Source organism: Haemaphysalis longicornis, unplaced genomic scaffold (genome assembly GCF_048455015.1).
Source record: "Haemaphysalis longicornis isolate Haplotype H1 unplaced genomic scaffold, Haemaphysalis longicornis Haplotype H1 scaffold_5, whole genome shotgun sequence".
Classification (NCBI taxonomy): domain Eukaryota; kingdom Metazoa; phylum Arthropoda; class Arachnida; order Ixodida; family Ixodidae; genus Haemaphysalis; species Haemaphysalis longicornis.
Genome location: NW_027526385.1, coordinates 107,168,869 through 107,189,121, shown reverse-complemented (window position 1 = coordinate 107,189,121; position 20,253 = coordinate 107,168,869).

The window sequence follows — 20,253 nt, the reverse complement described above, 5'->3', positions numbered from 1 at the left end:
TCTGTTACGAGAAGAATGGCGTTGCTCTGCTAGCCTAAGGCGTTTATCCACAAGGCCTTAGCCTCACTTCCCATTTTGAGGTTTAGGACGTGATGCCTAACGTCATATCTTGATTGATTGATTGTAGGGTTTAACGCGCCAACGCAACGCAGGCGATGAGGCCCGCTGTAGTGGAGGGTTCGAAATTAGTTTCGACCACCTGGGGATCTTTAACGTGCGCCGAAATCTCGTACACACGGGTGTTTTTACTTTTCGCCTACATCAGAAAACTGGCCGCCGCGGCCGGGAATCGAACCCGCGTCCTCGTGCTCAGCAGCACAACGCCTTAGCCACTGAGCCACCACGACGGGTGCGTCATATCTTGGAGCTTACTACATCGAACCAGCCCCCACCCAAAAAAATGTAGCGAGCTCCTACTAGCGCGTCAGACGTGAAAGTAGCGAAGCTGTACACAATCTTCACGAGCATCACGGAGGTCTACGCGCACGATTGAAACCCATTTTATTTTTGTTCGCTGCCGCGACAATCTTCACTTCAAAATTGTTGCCATAGGTGTGAGCTTTATTTATTTTTTGCGCTTGAGGATTTTTTGGCATCACCTTGGAAGGGCATACGCTATGACGTGTCTTCCTCGTTCCGAGCAAGTGCTGTCACAATTAAGCCGAGCGCTGGAACGTCTTTCTAGTTCCGAACAAGTGTTGCCACATTTCCGGCGAATGCTAGAGTTTATTTTTTGGCTAATTTTCTAATCCCCCTAAGCGGGTATGCTTGGCTTGACACACGTTCACCGGGGACGCTGGGCGGTCAACGCGAGGCATGCGCACACGAGCGCTCGACAGTTTCTAGGTGTTTTTAACTGCCTGACGGTCGCCGCAATCTTGGTCATTCTCCCTAAGTGTGTGGGCTAAACTTCACTACCATACGCAGGGAACAGTTTCAGTCGACGTGAGACACGCACACGCGAGTGATAAGCACTTGCTTTTTTTAATAACCTGCTGTCTCCGTGAGGTCGGCGATCACGTTCGAGCGCTAGCCAAGTTTTTGGTATTTATAACTGCGGGCACAAAAAATTACCATTTGCTAAACAGCTCGGATGTTAAAAAAATGCTCACTGACCGCCAACTAGCAGGTAGCGATTCGGTCCTTACACTCCAAACCAACAAGTTAGTTCTACAGAGTGCTCACCCGAGAGTTCCTGTGTGTGTTGTGAAAAGGGGTGCGTACGCCCGTAGTAGCAGATACTCTAAGTACGGCATTGCAAAAGAAATAATCCATCACGAGAAAGCCTCGCACTGTACCATTGTGACCGTTAGACGCAGGGTGCTTGATTTTTTTTCCCAATCAAACAGCTTATTCTGTTGTTCGAATCACTACTTCCGAATATTTTTATAATTCTAGCGTGCGATTATATTTTACATTCCGGCAGGACAAAGATGATATGAATGGTGCGATTGGGGCAAGTGATCTATTTATATTATGTATGTATCCACCATCACAGAGCTCGGGCAAGGCTCGTTCCAGCCGCTACGTCATCGGCGTCATCGTTCTTAGACCAAGAGGTTGCAAGGCATGGCCCACCGGAGTCCCGTAACATCACCCTCCAGGTCGAGGTTGAACGTCCCGGTCGATGCCAAGGCACCGTAAGTATTGTGTTGCGGGTGAGCAATGCAAGAAAGAATACGGTGAACGTGTGCTTCCCGCCACAGATGACGATGATGTTCTTGGTGATGGCCGGCCCCGCAACAGCGATGTATAGAAGTCAGAAACCGACCATCGGAGGAACTCGAACCACGTCGGACGAGAGCGCTAGGGACGTGGCATCTTGTGTCGGTCTGGCGTCGGCTTGCCGCGTCTGGTCTCTGAGCGGTCTCTAACGGGCTGGGGCCCTGGTCGAATGCTGGTCAGCATGAACTGGGGCTTCCTGGCAATTTCTACGTTCCCTCAGCGATTTCGTTCACACAGAGGCTATACTATGCAGAGGCCAGGATGGGAATGAACCAACACACTCCACCCAAATGTTACATGGCAGCAGGACAAAGATGAGATGCACGATGCGATGGGGTGTAGTGATCTACTTACAGTACGTTTATAGCGGGAGTGGTAGTGGTGGCCCGATAAATGGCGCATACCCACTTAGGGGGATTGGCCAAGAAGAGTTGTGTTTTCATTGCAATCAACAAGCGAGGCAAAATAATGGAGTAGAAGAAATAATTTGGTCTAGGTTAATGAAAGAGAGAGAGAGAGAGAAAACACGAGAAAAAAAACCACAGAGAGAAGAATAGGAAAATTATAGTAAAAATAAGCCTAATCGGAATGTTTTTAACACTGCAGACGAGCTGTCTCCGAAATAAAGGAGTGGATGGCGTTGCACACGTCCCTATGGCATCGGCCCAGCCTAGTCCCCCCAAACGACAAAAGCACCGGTACAGTAAAAGGCAGTCCAAGACGTAGCAGGGGAATCTCCAGCAGCCTTCTCCGACGGTTGAAAAAACGACGGCAAAAAAGAAAGAAATGCTCTTCGATTCAATTTCTTGGCAAAAGTGGCACAAAGGGGTGGTTATCAGATTTGCCCTGAATAAATGCCGATTAAGTGGTGGCACACCACAACGAAAAGAAGTTAGCAATACTTCGCACAAGCGAGTTTGGCATAAACTTCTCTGGTCACAGAGCTCGTGCAAGGTGTGTTGCAGACACTTCATCGTCGCAGACATCGTTCTTGGATCAAGGAACTGTGAGGCATTGCCCACCGAAGTCCCATAACAATGCGCGTTTTCACCAGTAAAATCCTCAAGATTCTAATTCACACTCTTGTGGAGCGGACGCATTAGCGCTTCGTATGTCCAATTCCTCGCAACCCCAGGCGAGATTACGTGCGCTAGGCATTTTCTTGGAACTTTTTCTGCGCAACCAAGATGGCGCAACCAAGAGCTTAAACAGCTTTGCTGTTCAAACTCAATTGATGCTACAAAAAAGCTGAATGCTCCGCAAGGAAACCAAACCCTTTTCCGCCAACAAGCGAACAATATTATACGAAGTATTCAAATTTTTGACGTCAAAATAAAAGAAGGTTGCGAAAAAGTTATACGCCCCTAATTCTTACGACTACGATGATTGAACGCGTAGCTTTTTCGTGATCGATTGTTTGGTTGGCCAATCCCATAGTTGGAGCCTTTGATCCTATGAAAGTACGCACCTATTTTCTAGAATAACCACCGCAACTATCAGGTGTCCACTCCGTAGGCCAAACGCTCGGGTTTCAGATTTCCGAAAACCGGTACTTGCTTCTTAGCCATCGCTTCGACCATGTCCAAATGGAGCAATCGGATAGACGCCGGCTTTACAACACGAGGAACACAGGTTCGACTCCGTCCACGGGAAGCGTTGTTTCCTTTCCCTTCACCCACAATCGTTCATCATCTCCGCCAGAGTAAGTCGACTGTCCTGCAGGACGCTTTGGCCTACAACTGCATGCGTGAGGACAATGAAGCTCTGCTTTAAGCACTGCGGAAGTGGAATATGAAATTAGAGTTTCACAGTCATCGCAATGCGAATGACTAAGAATGCAGAACTCTGGAAGTAGAGCCCGTTCTCTTCTGCCGCACCAACTGCGGTCTTCGTTATGTTTCAAAAAAAAATTAGCGCCCTTTCACTCTGTGAAGATTGATGACCAGCGGAGCTGGGTGCAGCTTGACGACAACATGCAACAGAACACGCTTCTTTTTGATTTGTGATGTAGCGTACTTCCTAGAAAATTAGCTAAATGATCTTGGAGGGACTCGAGATTTAGTCTTACAGACAAAAATAAAGCTCTCTGTTTCTCTCCGGGGTAGTAGGCACCTTCCTGTTTGTGCAACACAACAACTCAATGCACTAGACTACTCAGGACACCGGACAGGTGGAACTGGGCCGTGTCACGTCCACGTTTAAACCACCCGCCAGCACAACAAACTGTTCTTCGCCGGCAATCGCTTACCTGCTGCACCTCAGAAGTAAACTAAACCGTAGAAACTGTCGCTCCGAAAGCCCTATAAGCTGAACAAGCAAAATTGGCGCACTTCAGAGTTCCAAGCTGGCAGGTTGGCGTTTATACAGCAGGGATTCGGAGCTACTGGAAGAGCCGAAACTTAGCAGGTGGTGACGGAGCCGCGGCTTCCCGATGTTTTCGCGTCTATTGGCGCTTCGGTTCGGCCCGACGCTTCTCAATTTCCGCTCTTCCTCCAAGCGAGTTAAACCTGGAAGGCCTCAAGCTTTATTCTAGCGTACAAACGTGACTGCCCTTTAGCCTACCCCGTCGTAAGCATCGTACTGTCAGTTAAACACGCCAACCCAGACCCAGACCGCTCGAATACTGAGCACAGCTGACAGGGCACATTGAGCCAACAGCTTTCCACATTAAATCGACCACTAATAACACAATGGGCATCTCATCGGTACGGATATCAAGCACAGCTGTGAGTGCATGCCCCAGTTCCTTCACCCCCAAACCGGGCACGCATAAACCGGCAACCGGGGAAAAGCGCACACTTGAGCGCGAAGCACACTAGTGAAGATGTTGCTTGGAAAGCGTTTCATGCTGAAGCAGGATTATGGGCTTACGCCGGCGTTCCAATCGGGCAAGTGACTCTTCAACCTGGAGGTATTAAAATCCAGTATGTGAGGCTGAATTTGAGGCGGCAACGGCGGCAGCGGCTTTTGATCGTCTCACGCCCATTCGCACTTCTGTGTATTCTCCCAAATTATATAATAGCAGTGCTACCGCCGTTGTCAGATAACTGCGCAACTTGTGAAACATGCATGGGTGTTGACGAGGGGAATAGTACTAGTGATAGGGGGTCAGCGGTAGCAAGGAAGAGCTTTGAGGCGGGGCCTAATAAAGGGGTTTCACAGGAATGAAAATGGGGGGTAGTTCGACATATACTGCTTTTCAGTAATGCGTTGCACCTTTTATAAATGCACAACAGCACTACATGCCCAACACATGAACCCTCTAGGAACCCCGAGGAAACCAACTGGGGCTGTTCGTTGCCTCTGCGCGATTTCTTGTTTATTTTTGCGCTTTGTGATTTGGCTATCGCCCATTACGGTTTTTTAAGGGCCAGCTGTACAGTCTACTCTTCTTGATGTCTCTGTGTTTTAAGTAGACCGAAGATACTTTTAACGATCAATTCGACCGTTGCCTCCCCAATTGCATTTTTATAGTGAGCGTATTACCTTGTAATGCTCTTTGTACTTAGACCTTAATTTTTTTTGCCTCTATGCTGATATGAATCCTTACTTGCTGAGCTTTGAAGGCTCCATTTTGGTTTTGTATACTGAATACTGAAGCTAGCTCTTGTACAAATTCTTTGTTGTGCCTGTCTTTGTCAACTGTATCAGTTGCCGAACAAGAATTAAACGATCAAATCAACTGAAGCTCCCCTTTCGTTCTTTTTTAGATGTGAATGCATCTCGTTCACTCGCCTTGTCCCTCCATACGGCGTTGTTGTTGTCCGTCCACACTCCTCCCCCATTCTCCTCGCCGCGCGAGCTGCGCTCTCCACCACTCACCCCCTCTCCACTCCGAGGGGCATTGGATTGGATTTGATTGGGTTGGCTTGGCATGGCTTGGATTGGATTGCATTAAAGTGGATTGTGTTGGATTGTGTTGTATCATAGCCGCGCCACGTTGCATCATAGCCGCAGTCGTTCCAGCACCGGCGTTCCGATTTCCATCGATGCGTTGAATGGAGCCTAACAATTCTGCTATCGCCCGCGCAACCGTAATAAGCACCGATCACTGTGATAACAGGAATGCTAGCATCACTGAAGACAAGGCTGCGAAGCGGCGTGAACGTGATGCTGAACGCAAACGTTTGAAGCGAGCAGCATTAGAGAATCAACCCAACGGAAACACCAAGTCAACCCCCAAGATGCGTCGCATCCCCACAAGGTTCTCCTCGCGGGAAGGTGGGGTTGAGCTTTTTGTCATCTTTCAGTAAGCTTTGCGTGCTAACCTCTGTCTTACTACCTTGTATTCTTGCTTGAAGGAGCAGAGTTGATCCCATCTGAGGAGAAGGGATTGCAGAGGAGTTCTTTTTTGTGGTCTTTTACATTATTTTTCGTTGTCCCAACGGTCTTTACACACCATCTAACTAGAACAAGTGGTGAAACGCACCAGGCAACTCCGGCTTCTCGATTCGTGATGCATGACTGCGAAAGGTGTGCTTAGAAAATCACCTTAATGCCACCATTCATTAAGCATTACAGTCACCGCAAATTTTCATCTTTGGAATATAAACAATATGCTTTTTGGTAATCTGCATCGGTGATTTGCACTTGCTGATTTTGCTATACGGATGTCCGACACAAGCGGTTGATTCTAGGGTTTAACGCACCGACACAACGCAGGCGATGAGGCACGCCGTAGTGGAGAGCTCCGGATTAATTAGGATCTCATGGGGATCTTTACCGTGCGCCGAAATCTCGTACACACGGGTGTTTTCGCTTTACGCCTCCATCACAAAATGGGCCACCGCAGTCGGGACCGAAACTAGCGTTAAAACGATTTGTTGTGAAGTTATTCTTTCTATGCCTCACTAATGGCATTTACGTTGCGTAAGCTAAAACTCACTGCAGGGAAGGCAACCTCGCGCTATCGGTTTTTACAAAGGCATATGATGCTTAAGCGAAACAATTCCCGTGATCAAAATCGAACCTGGTTCTCCCGCGTTATTAGGCTTACTTTTATCCGATTTCGCCATGGCACCCTTTGCATAGTTTAGCATTCCCTTTAAGTTCATTGCGTGGGCGTGGTTTTGGACTATGACTGAGTTAAATTTGACTGTGGCTTTCTAAATTGACCGTACAAATTTAGAAATTGGGGACAGTGGTTTTCAGACTTCAAGTTGATTCTGTTAGCATTAAGACAGCTTCCCGCTTTACAAATTCTTGTCTTAAGAATGGGCCTTTCAATATTTTGTTAGAGACCACAGAATTTCGCTAATGCTATTCCTCTGCTAGCTATCAAGACAACGACACCACATATTAACGGTAACCGACGTAAAGTAAAGAAACGTATTGCAACATTTCTCGATTTCGCTATGTCTTATGTCGATTTTCTTTCTTCATAATAAGGGTTTGGCCGCTTGGCTTCGTCAGTGAATCAGCACATCAGAGTAAACAAGTGTGCTACCTTGGAGTAGAAACGTAAAGTCTTACAAAATTGTGCACTTATCGCCCATATTGCTATCGTGCACTATCTGTGCGTGCATTTGTGTGTGTATCTGTGAGCTCATGTGTGGGCCTGTCTCTGTGTGTGCGTGCGGGCGTGCGAGCGTGGTGCGCCGTGGGTGTGGGTGTATGTGCGTGTCTGTTTTTGTGTCTTTATGGGCGTGTGAGTGTGCGTGTGCGCCGGGATTGGTCCGCATGTGTCTGCGTACCGGCAAGCGTGCGTCTTTGTGTTTGCGTAATGTGTGCGTGTCTGCCTATCACCCTAGCAGAGGGGTGTCAGCCTCGTAAGACACATATAGGCACAGCCGTCTTCTCGTGACCACCCGCGCTATGATTGATGATCACCAAGGTATTTTTGTGCATGGGCAGCAGAAATATTTGAAACCCAAGCGTATGCACGCTGCGCAGCAGGATCGGTTCATACTGTTAGGTAGCATCAACGAAGAAATGCTTTCTCGACGAGTTCTAAGCCCTAGCCGAAAAGCCCATGTTTTAAGGTCCTTTCATGAACGAAAACGAACGTTCGGGCTTGTTCTATCATTACGCGGTCACCATGGAATTCAAGGGTTTTTTTAATTTGGGACACATACAGGGGCATTCGCAATCCAACGCTATCGGCTTTAAAAACGCCTCGTGATTGAATGACGCTGGCACCAGCGATAGTTTTTGTTTGCAGACAACTAAATTACATGTAACACAATCTCACGTATTTTTTACCCAAAAAAGTTGGTTTGTCGAATCGCCCGAATATTTACCTAGCCGAATAGCACACTCTCTAACGAAAGGTTTTTGTGCAGCACTGCAAATGTGGGAGAATGCCAGACGCACCAAATTACACGTAGAAGTACGCGTATGGATAATTTAGCAGTAAAAGAGGTTGTTTGCCACCTGGCCCCTATCAACATGCTTGGTCGTAAAGGCTCGCATTACTTCATAAAGGTTACAAATGGCTTTCTCCGGGTTAAACAAGCTGCTAAATATACACCACCTTTGGATCTCTCCATACGTTGCATGTGTTAAATCCATCCGTGTCGGCCAACCGCGCTGGAGGAAACAGGGGCAAGCATGGAGAGAAATACGTTTGTCAGAGAGTAAAGAAAATTATGGTAGTGGGCAAGAGGAGCAAAAATTAGCCCATCTTCCCGAAGGGAACGCTGAGTAGATGCGGAGCATCTCGGAATTCCGTTGTGTTTCCGTTGTGTTCGTAGAACTTCATCGGAAGAACGGAGTGAAGTGGAGTCAACCGCCGCAAGCGCTGAACTGAACGCGCGCAGCGCGCTGCCCGATTTTTATTCAAGGTTGAAGGAGAGGAGACGAGAGGAGGAGAGATGCGCAAGCGCCGAGCATTCGCGCCGACGAAGCTCAAGGTCCGACGCTCGCTTCAAGCGTTTGCGCTCAGCGTCGCGTGCCCTTCGCTGCGCAGCTTTGAATTCAGTGGACGTAGCGTTGCTGTTGTTTCTGGGGTGGTGCTGACGCTTGCTTGCGCCAACCCACTAATTGACGGGACTGTTGCTTCCATCACAGTTCATCGGAAGAACGGAGTGAAGTGGAGTCAACCGCAGCAAGCGCTGAACTGAACGCGCACAGCGGGCTACCCGATTTACATGCAACGTTGAAGGACGGAGGAGAGATGCGCAAGCGCCGGGCATGCGCCGCGAAAGCAGAAGCGAGAACGCCGGACAAGCGAAAGCGAAGTGCATGCAGCTGGTACGAGAGAAGAAGTGGCGGGAGTATCGCGCAGCTGCGGGAGAGAACGAAGGAGGAGAGTTGCGCATGCGCAGTGTGAGTGCGGACGCCGACGCGGGACATGCCCAGACTATAGATGCTCCGCATCTAAAAAGGAGAACACATAGGTCGCACCCGAGGTCGCGGGAGATGCACGGCTTCTGCCTTCGGACTCTCGATGAGTGAGCGCTGATCATGAAGAGACCAGAAAGCCGGGGCCTCCCCCCCAAGTCTCTGCTGCAGTGGTAGTCATGCTTCATGCCACTGTTTTAATGGCAGGTGCATGGTATCAGCTGGGTTCTACAACCTCAAAACGCTTTTGCGGTATTCTGGCCACGGTGAAGGGTAACGCAAGTGCCTGTGTGAAAAGTAGACATTTAATCCCGCAGATAGATAAGATACGGTGCTCGCATTTGGAAAAAAGATAAATATACGGTGCTCGCATTTGGAAAAAAGTTCAGCTTTTAGATGAAAATCTGTAGTTCGCATCATCACATGCCTCTTCTTTATTGAATGCAAAGATTTCGATGCTTCGTAAAACTGAGTACGTAAACACAAGCTGAATCGGTGCTCCTTTCGCAACCAAAGCATTGCTGGCTCGAGAATGTTAACAAGCAAAAACATCAGAAGTACGACCTGTCAAAGCGTACAAATTTAGAATTTTGTGCCGAGAAGGATTTTTTTAATTTTTACATGAATTGCTTTGGCTTCATTCCTGCATAACAATTTATGCTGGTCTCCTGCATGTGTCTGCCCACTGCCGGATGTAAACGCCAGTTACCTATTTTATGGTTAAAAACAGAATAACTGTACGCGTGTTTTGAGGCAGCTTCATTTCAAAGAATACTCTTCAGGCCTTTTTTACATCATGATTCCTGAAGTGTAAAATACAACAATACTGATTGTTTTTCTTGAGGAGAGACCCATGCGATATTGCTGTCGTATCGTACTGCGAGCAAGCTATTAGGTCGGAAGGCTCAGAAACTTTTCATTCTATCATTTGGCTGTTGTGTGTTCCGATTAGAGAGCCAAAATGGGCTGCAAATGAACTAATTTGGACGTTCATGCTAAGAGCACATTAAGAAATCTTCAGCGAAAACATGGCTTTGAAAGTGAAAATCTGTAATATTTACACCGTTTTTTAGTATTTACATTTAGGTGGCTTGCGAGAAAGATCGGGAAAATAAGAACAATGCTTACAGGAGTAACCGTTTCATGATTCTCCTCAGGGCAGTCATCGTTAACGTAATCAACGCTTCCGCTAGAAAGCCCGAACACAAGCGAAATGAGAAACGCCAGCAACATCGCGCGAAAATGTTTTAGTGGAACAATTTCAGCAGCAGCTGCTCCTGGCTCATGAAGGCTCTTTAAATTCTGCAGAAGGCATGCATGACCCGTTATTTTTCGTGTACATTTGGTGGGAAATCCGTCATTGTCGTCAAGCCTTCAAGTGCCAACAAGCAAAACAGTTATCGTTTTTTTTATATATTCCTAAATCTCAATGCCCTCTGAAGAAACAAGTGTGGTATATTTTCAAGTTATCTACGCCCTTACTGAAGATTTTTCAGAAGAGAACCTGCGAAGGTTATTCAGGGTCAACAAATGCATTGTCGATAGGAGTTACTGTTTAGGGAGTAATTTTATGATTTTTTTCAAAACTAGGATTCATTCCACTATGCGGCGGGGGATGACTAGCGAATCTTTTTAGCATGCTACACCGAACTGAAGATAAAGGCCTGTGCAAATTTTATATCTCTCGAGCATGGACGTTGGTCGTCCTTTAAGGAACAGGTCTGCGTCTACAACGCAGTGCATAGATTCAACCGTAGGCATACATTTTTCGGTTGTTGAGCATAGGTAAACAAGATTTCTCAAGAATAGCGGAGTTGTCGCCTCGGGAGGAGGCAGTAAGTGATTATACAATTTCCCCACACACAAAACATAAATGCTTCTCGGCATTTTTGTTCGCTCCTTGTATCTAAAATATGGTGGCTCTACAATTTATTTCAATGGCTGGCCATGGCCTGTACCCAAAATCTTTAGCTCCTGCCCTACTGGATCGCGATATCAGCCGTGCAAAATTGTGCAAAATTGGGTGTCGATACTACTTACTGTTACAGGTGAAGTGACAGTGACAGTTCTCAGTAGTTTTCGCACCTCTAAGTATGGCCTGTGTAGGTCTGACGACATAGCACTAAAATCCTATAAACAACGCCTACCGCACCTCCCAGATGTTGTCTTGCATTCTTTTCGGGCGCATGCTTATTTGTCGTATTTGTGGCAACAGCGCGGCTATAGCAATGACAGCTTCTTCTTCTTAGGAAGCGACACTGCTATCTCTGCTGGCTGCAGTACGTTTTGCGGCATAAAATCTTCATCACCATCATCAATATCATCATCAGCCTCTCTATGTGCACTGCACGACGAAGGCTTCTCCGCCTAACCTTCAACTGCTCCTGTCCTAAGCTGCTCAATTTCATTCTTTGCCTAAGAATTTCCTTATTTAGTATCTGCCTCGAGTTATTGACCTTCCCCTTCTTCACGACCCGTTTCTCGGTGTTCACTCCTTTTGCCTGATGGTCCACCGGTGGTTCGCCTGATGCACCCAACTACGTGACAGGCACAAGCCCAATTTTTTCCTTTATTTAACTATGTCCTCATCTACTCGACTTTCTTCTTTCTTTCAGGAAACTCGTTTTCTCTTTCTTAACTTTACTCCTATCATTCTTCTTGCCATGGTTCATTGAACCGACCAAAGTTTGTTTTGAAGTTATTTCCTAAGGCACCAAGTTTTCGCCCCACATGTCATTGCCGGGGGATGCTGTGGTTACGTATTCTTATTTTCAGTAATAGTGATAGCTTATTTTTTCTTATTTAAGTGTGCTTGCCCAGTGCTCTCCAAACAATACCTATTCTATGTCAAATTCCTTTCTCTTGGTTTGGATCTGCGCTGACACCTTGTCCAAGGTAGCCATACTTTTCTACTTGTTCTAGCGTTGCGTTACCGAAGCTAAAGAGGGCGTTTTCAGCATGAATATTATTGATTTTGATATATTCATATTGATTGCTAGCGCCACCTCCAAGCTTTCTGATCTAGTTGCTCAAGCAGCTTTTTGTGAAGGTGTTTTGCCCAGCCCAGTGAACAAGAAATATCGTCTGCGAACATTAAATAGCTCAAATATACCCGATATGTTCGCAATCTTGCGTTTTTCCAGTCAAACTTCGTAAAGCCCGCCGGCCCCACCCCTCCACCCCCCCATTCGGTGAGCACTTTTGGCGAAATGGCTTCTGCCTGCCTTACTCCCTCTGTGATAAGAAACTTTTCGCTTTTCTTGCGAAGCATTACAACCCTTGTATATGTCGTCTATGAGTATTGTGTAGGTCTCCCTATTCCCTTAACTTTCAAAGTTCCCAGCACTACTTGGGTGCGTACTGCATCAAACGCTTTTTCATGGACTGTAGCTTCCGCATAGCTGGGTAGGGTGTTCTCTGCTGAATTTTGCTATTACTTTATTGACGAAACACATCAGATACATTGTTGACTATCCTTTCCTAAACCCAGCGTTATGTCGCAGTTGTGGGGCATCTAGGCTGTCAGATATGCAGGTAAATATTTGTTTATGCGAACAGCTTCCATGCAACTGCGAGTAGGGTTATGGGTACGTACTTCTTAAGGTCTGTGATGTTTCTCTTCTCACTAATCCAAATATACAAATGATTTTATGCTATAGTCTCTTTTAGAGTCCTTAAAAACAGAAAATATAGCAGCAACCTTTCCCAGAACAATATCTCCGCCCCTCAAAAGATCCACAGTTAAACCGCCATCACCAGCCGCTTTTCTTCTTTACATGCTCTTGAGGACCTTTTTCTACTTTGTTTTTAATCACTAATTGGGCATCGCAACCTAAGCATGTAAGTTCAGTCGTTCCCCCTGGTCTATCATAAATGGCGTATAGCCTGGTGTAGAATGGTTCTGCTAGATATAATTTCTTGTCCATTGAGTGCATAATGTTACCCGCCTCATTTCTGAGTTCGGACGATCTATCTTCGCCAATAGCTAGCATTCTGGTAGTTGCTTTTAGAATTCCTCGAGTTCCTAGCGTTTCCCGATCACTGGCTCAGTCACAGTACGCAGGAAGGCTGTTTGTTTTAATCACATTAATTGATTTCAACAGCTCGCTTGTTTAATTTGATTCGCCGTACTCGACGGTTTCGTCTTCTGAAGTTTCGCTTTTAGTTCCCTTTTTTCGGAGTTGGTTCTCCTGTTTGTTTCTTCCATGTTGCCTCTCCCACAACTGCTGGAGATTTTAATTGCTGTTGTATGGTTTTCACTCCGCTTGTCTACGGTATACTCGTTCTATCCAGTTAAAAGTGCGAATTTGTTTGGTGGAAATCCTTTAGACTCCTGTGCTCTGAACCTAAATCCAAGCATGGTTTTCTTTCTCTGCGCCAGTTTCGCTGTTATCTTTTCTTGGTTCAGCCCTACTTTGTACGTAATCATCCTAAAAATTCTCCGAAACTCGCCTACTATCTACAGGTCCTCCGCAATACCTTGTTTGCCACTGAAAAACGAAGTAAAATTAGCACCCTTACCGTTATTTTCTCCGCACATCCAACCAGTGCATCTTCTGGACTGTTGCGACTGCCTGTTCCAAATTGCCCCGCTGACCATTCTGATATTTGCTTCTCACCTACTTTTGTGTTAAAGTTTCCGATCACAATCTCCAATTGTGTTTTTCCCTTCATTTCTAATTCGATATGATCGTAGTAACTATTTAGGGCTCCATCATAGCAGCTACCTGTTGGCGCTGTTGGACATTCTGCTACACACGCACGGGTACCACACAGGGCAGCTAAGAGAATGAAGAGCTCCTGCCCCGCGCCTCGCGCCGTACCCCTGACGTCATGCGCGTGGCACCGGGCAAGCATTCCTTGTAATATGGTGCAAAAAGTGCGATGTGCTGACGGCTGCTCTCAGCCTGAAAGACACGTTAGCCCACCCAACCAACCCCCGTTCTGAAACCGCAGCTGAGCCAGTACCTGGTGGTTCGGCTGCTCCTGCCTCGTCTACGGGCCTTCCCTAGACTAAACACCTCCATGCGACCATCGTGATTTATCTATCTTCAATGACCCACAAGAACAGGAGAGGTGGCTCATCCCAGATGACTTTACCTGACCCGTTAACTTTCACTTCACCGTCAGACAGAGTACAAGAAGAGACGCTTGCTCTCTTACGGGCTGCGCCATGGCTCAGAGATCGACCTGAACAATGCCAGGTGGATGCACTAGGCTAAATCATAGGGCCCCAGGCTGAAGACGGTTTTAATACCTTCTAGGTGACCACTGCGGAGCAGAAGAACTTCAACGCAGCGCATAACTGCTTCGAAGACTCTTTCATACTTCGGCGAAATATATACCAGCGTGCAAAATTCAACTCCAGGGTCTAGCTGTGTGGTGAGTTTATCAGATATTTTGCAGCAGCAATGCACGCACTAGCACAGACTTGTGACTACGGGGAGCTCCCCGAAGAGTTAATCCGTGACATACTTGTCGTTGGCCTCAAGAATTACAAACTGCCCCAAATTCATCAGCTTGACCACAGTTTACACCTCATAAAGGATTTAACCATCCCTCGTCAGAATAAAGCAGTGTAAAAGCAGCAGGCACAACTCTTCTTGGATATGCCAGAATAAGCAGTCAACCTCAATGCTCTCAAATAGTGACGGAATAGACCTGCTAAGACGCCGTTGCGACGCCACCCCAAAACACGCACCACGAGGCGGCCTTAAGAAAGCGTAGTTCCGTCGTGCGTCTTGTGTGAAAAAAAGCGCAAAGTGAGGGCCGCCCGCCATGCCAAAGACTGCATCTGCCAGAAGGGAAACAAAAGTGCCATTCTCAACCGTTTGCCGCAGACAAAATTCTCTAAGAAACATCAAGCAGGAACCAGGTTTACAGAGCAATCACGCTAGGACAGCTTCATTCACGTGGGAAGTCTTTCCTTGTCGACACTTAGACCCTTGTCTTCAAAATGGGCAAGGTAGGAGCATTGAACTGTACTATCTTTAACCTGCACTGCTTTTTTAGCTTAATCACAACCATGATAACTCCTTCGCTAATGCTGATGAATTCCTAGGCGTTTTTTGCTGTTGCTATATGAATCAAGCATCATCCGCCGCTTCTTCATTTTGTGATGTTATCGGCCGCATAAAATTTGCCCGATACTCAAATTACTGATGGCTACGAGTGTTCTGCCAACTTGCGTAGTCTATATAACCAAAGTAATGTCCGTGAGCTTCCACATAATATCCTATGATAGAACAGAAGCACTAAAAAGTTTCGCGAGGGTGCTCTAGTACTTTTGACGGAAATTACAGGGTGGACACGGATGGCGTGCAAAGTCGACCAATCATTGTGACGCCTGTGTGGAAGCTAATTAAGTTGCGCTAGAGCTAACGCAAAACGTGGTGGCAAGATGGGCAACTAGTGCCTTTGCCAGGCGTAAACACGGAGCGCTCCTTGAAGGTACAACGAAATCACGCAGGATTCTAGTAGCAGCACTGTTGCTTCCTGAGCGCTACACCAAACACTGAAACTTATGTTCGGCCCCGCCACTCCTTTCTCCTGTTCTGCTGGCCTGGTTGGCAAAAGTTAAAAAATATTATCCTCGCAGTGTGCATAGAAGCAGTGGATTAATGTGGTGGGTAAAAGAGACATTCTAGGAATAGCTTATTGTACAAGTGGCATGAAGCGGAGCACGCGCAAAAAAAATTTCTCGACAGCTTCTGTTTGCTCAGGTGCCTTCAAGGCGAACGATTTCTCGCTATTAAAAACTTTTTTTATACCAAGGACATACTTGAGTCTCTTTTATTTGTTACGCGTTTCTGGATTTCTTTTGCTTGTCTTTTATGCAAATTCGTCCTACAGGCATACAGACTGCACCTCGCGTTACATCTTCACAAGAATGAGAACTCTAAGTGGCTGGCGGGACCTGTTCCGCTTAGTGCTCTGCCGTTGACCTGTCGCGTGCATTTGGTAGTGCATGCCTACTCTATTACGCTTTCTTCAGGATGGTAATTGATTACCACCCGACCCTGTTCATAATATCTTGTGTTTCCGGCGTGAGCTTTTCGTCTCCATATTATTTCCAAACTGGGGAGAGAGGCAATGGCGTGACTGGCCCTTTCCCCTTTTCATCTCCACGTTATGAATGCAGATATTCTGACTGTATGCATTCACCTCTGGAGCCACTGTCAATGGAGCTGTTCACATGAGAATTTTTCTAGAGAGTTTTATTCAAAGTAAAAAGGAGGACCGAATTTGCTCAGCAGCGTGCTATACTAGCTGAGTTGCTTTTTATTATCTTCGATTGATGTCAACAGAATTTCTGGAACATTTGGTCCGCTGATACCCAGTTATCGTCGGGTTGGCCACTTCAGTATAAAACAACTTATCCGGCACCCTCGGGATAAGACGTAAATCGAGGAGCCCTTAGTACTCTGAAACTTCTCCGTGTGATTTCGATAATAGAATCGTCGTTGGATTCGTGGTAACCACTACACTCACGCTACTGCCTACCGTTCGAAGAGCAGGAGACAGTGTAAGACAGCTGTGGCGTGGAAGAAGTTCCGGCAGCGTAAAGTGTTATATTTTGTAGAGATACACAACACACTGCAACAACACAGGCACTTGGTGGGAAATCTTTTTTGTTGCGGATGACCAACTTGGCACTGGTAATACGGGCGATGGATTTAACAGAATTGTGAGGTATTTTCCAAGGGGGCACAACGAATGACGGCAATATGGCGTAATAAATCTAAACTCATGATGTCGTTTTGAACAGAAGAATGTAGCATCCCTAATTTCACGTGCACCCAGTCGTCTGAATAACCATACGAAGCTGTACTGGCCTCTCTAGAAATACTCGATTGTGCATAGGCGGTAGTAAATTATGGTCCAAAAAATGGCGCCAAAACCACCCTAACTAAAATTGAGAGCGTGATAGAAATAACCCAAAGAAGAACTCGAATTCCGATTACGGATAGTGCAGATACCTTCAGCGAACACATCGATGACATTTGTAGGTTGAAACTGGCGAACCTGGCGTGTAACACGCGCATAAGGTCTTCTAAAATTTTGCGGAAAACATGAAGCTGTCATTGTGGCGTTGGTTGTTTGAAACAAACTTCCGTGTGGAATTTTTGTGGGTGCCAGATTAAGGTTGGTGGAGTTGCCAATTTTTCAAAAGAGTGAATGATGGGAGTGCATCGATAAATACGAGATGTAACCTGGAGCGTTCAACGTGTGGAACTTCTGGGCCAAGACACCAACGGCTTACCCAGAATGCAACAAACCTCTTATCTGGGGCTTCACCCTCCGACCCCCACATCCGCAAATGCCTTTTCAGGCTCCGCCGATGCGCCACTCAGATGTCATCGTTATCTCGCGTCAGATAAATCCCACCGGTGAGCAGGCCAGAAAGTAGCTGCAACCGCTGGCCGTCTAAAACCGGTTGAACTGTTAAAAAAACGCGGCCTTTGAAAACTAGGTATTTTGGTTTTATGCGCGACGCAATTATTGCCTTGGAAACTGTGCCCCTTTGTTTTCCTTCTCAGCGGTAGTATATTGACGTCACACAGAGAGCAAGGGGCTAAGTGAGGAAGGTAAGTGGCCCTCTCCAAAACTGGTGGTACGACAGGCAACAATGATTTTAATTGTGGCGCAGACGCAGCTTACTGGACTATCGCGGCACATTACACGAGGAGGCGTAGGGGTGGTTATAACTCAAAGAATTTTTTTGTAAGAAAAAAGCTTGCGGTAGCTGCAGTCGCGAGCCAAAAGACAGAAAGTTCCGCAGGCAAAAGGTGTTTGAAGATTTCTGTGCAGCCATCAGGAACGCGCAGGATAACGGCTAGCGACAGCAGGTTGAAGATTTAGTGCCGCTGACAAGTCATACTGCTGCAGCGGGCGTGCTGGTACGCCGAACTAGACTGATGGAGCAACCTTAAGCATCATTATTGGGAGACACAATTTAGCAGACTGCACAGGAATCATTCCTGCGGCTGCGGTGTTTGATCGGTTCTGGTACCGGCGCATGGTGCTGTGAAGTTGGGAGAAGTTCAGCTACCTCATCTCGTATCACGTGTCTGAGTGCAGGTACCAGAGATGATGAAAGCTCTGTGGCGCAGGAAAGAGGGACTGTTGTGGTAAACCTTTTCAGGGATAAAACCATTGTCTCGGCGAAAAGCGTAGGGGCCACGCTATTGGCCACCTAACTGGATAAGGCTACTACCGTGCGAAAGCTTGCCACGTCATACTCCCTGCCTACACAGCTCGTGAAGGCTCTGACACAACTTGACGACACCCGTAACAGTTTGTGGGTTTCTGGCGATGAGCATCCGAAAAGCGTTATCGTACATACCTGTTAAGACACAACTTATTTAATCTGCAATGATGGGTGGACACCTTTGGAAAAGCTTTCATGCCTTTATTTCAGCTCGTGAGCGCTTCACAATCTGGTTACTTAGTTTCACAATGCATGGTGCGTGGCAGGGTGATCGAAGATGTCTACAAAGATGGTGCTTGGCACAGAGCTAATATGGATGTTTTGTTTGTTGTTATGATGCCATCGGTGGGTTTTCATGGTCGAGTAAATAATGGCGTTGTTCGATCTGTCCTCGTCATAACATTTATTCCGCGCACTCGCACTTTTGGACGAAGAAAGCCAGTCTCACCGTCATTGTCGCCCATGCCGCTGAAAATGGCGAGATACCTCTGCCGCATCAAATAGAAGAGTACGCAAGTGGCCCACCCAAACGCAGGGTGCTGGGTGGTCGCACGCCATTAAAAGAAATTTTGACCTCAAGCCTATACATCTGATGACTTGGGTATGCATCCTGAATAGATTTTTTATAATGCTTTCATTTGTGCGATCAGTACGTGCTTTAGACCATGGGCCTGTACGTATAGTAGTTACATGGGTAAGCCTTGTGAGTAAATAAATTATCAGTAGACAAATTTTCCACCGTCACCAGAGCCAAAAAATGCAGTGTGAGCGTACGCATGTGCCCGTTTTATGTATACGACTCGGACGCTGCCTTTAGGGGCACCACTGGCATCCTCCTATCGGTCCGTTCCGAAAGCAGCAACGAGTGTCTCCGTCCCGCTCCCTACTGTTGCCGCTACTTTCAGGGCCAGTTCATGACTGATATTTACCGTGTGCGGGCATTGGAAATCCCTGTTTATATGGAGCAGTCACTATTCGCAAATGGAATGTGTTGACGACTGTGTAAATATTTCTGACGTAATAATATTGTGGTACATTGGGCCTGCATAACACCACGTGTGTTTCACACTTCCGCATCGCGAAACTGCGTATATATAGAGCTGATTGTAGTTACACTGCCCTGAATTTCACTACCAGTGTCTCCGAAACCACCGTTTCCTGAGATGTTTATTCTGCGGCTATACACTACGATGTAAATCACTTTTTGTGCGCTTACATAATCTAGAGGAGCAATCATACCTGACAGCACGCCCTTAACGTTTGCCAATATCATACCCGATATAATTATCACCACCATTTACAAGACAGACTGTCTTAATTTTGCGAACATTCAACGAAAGTACGATGAATAATGCAGAATTGTACTCGGGGATCACCACACGACAAAGGCTTGTCTTTTCGTGAGGTGAGCGCCCGTAAACATTCATCTGCTACATATTCTCTCCCCGTGAAGCGCGGAGACGGGCGTAGAATATAATCTGCGTCCGCGACTAAACGATTCTTCGAAACATCGTCATATGGCACAGGGAGCATGCAGAATAAAGCAAAAAATAAAATCAGACAGCATTATCAGACACCACACTCTACCAACGACCGCTTTCAGTGCTTGTGAACTGTCTACCCTGTATACTTCCAGAAATGCGTCCGGGGAAACGACCAGCTGTTTCTTGAATTCGAAAAACAAAAGGAAAGTGAACGATAGATTTGTGTGTGGGATTACTAAAACTTTTATTCCTTGATTTCGCTCCGCATTTGCACACAGCGTCCCGCTCAATGTCTCGTCAAATAGCAGTGCATTTCGCGTCTAGTTGGTCTGGTAAGTCCTACCTTGCTTAAGTTTTGACGGACCTCTTTAACATTTCAGAAACTGCTCTGGATTTTTTCATTTCCTTTAGAGCTATTCTGTATCTTCCGGACTTGCAGAGCATTTATTTTTCCGTGGTTTCACTAAGTTTTGTTCGTTCTTACATAAGGCGTGAGTGGGCACATATTTAACGAAGCACAGCTTTGTTATATACCTAACATTTTCGCATGGC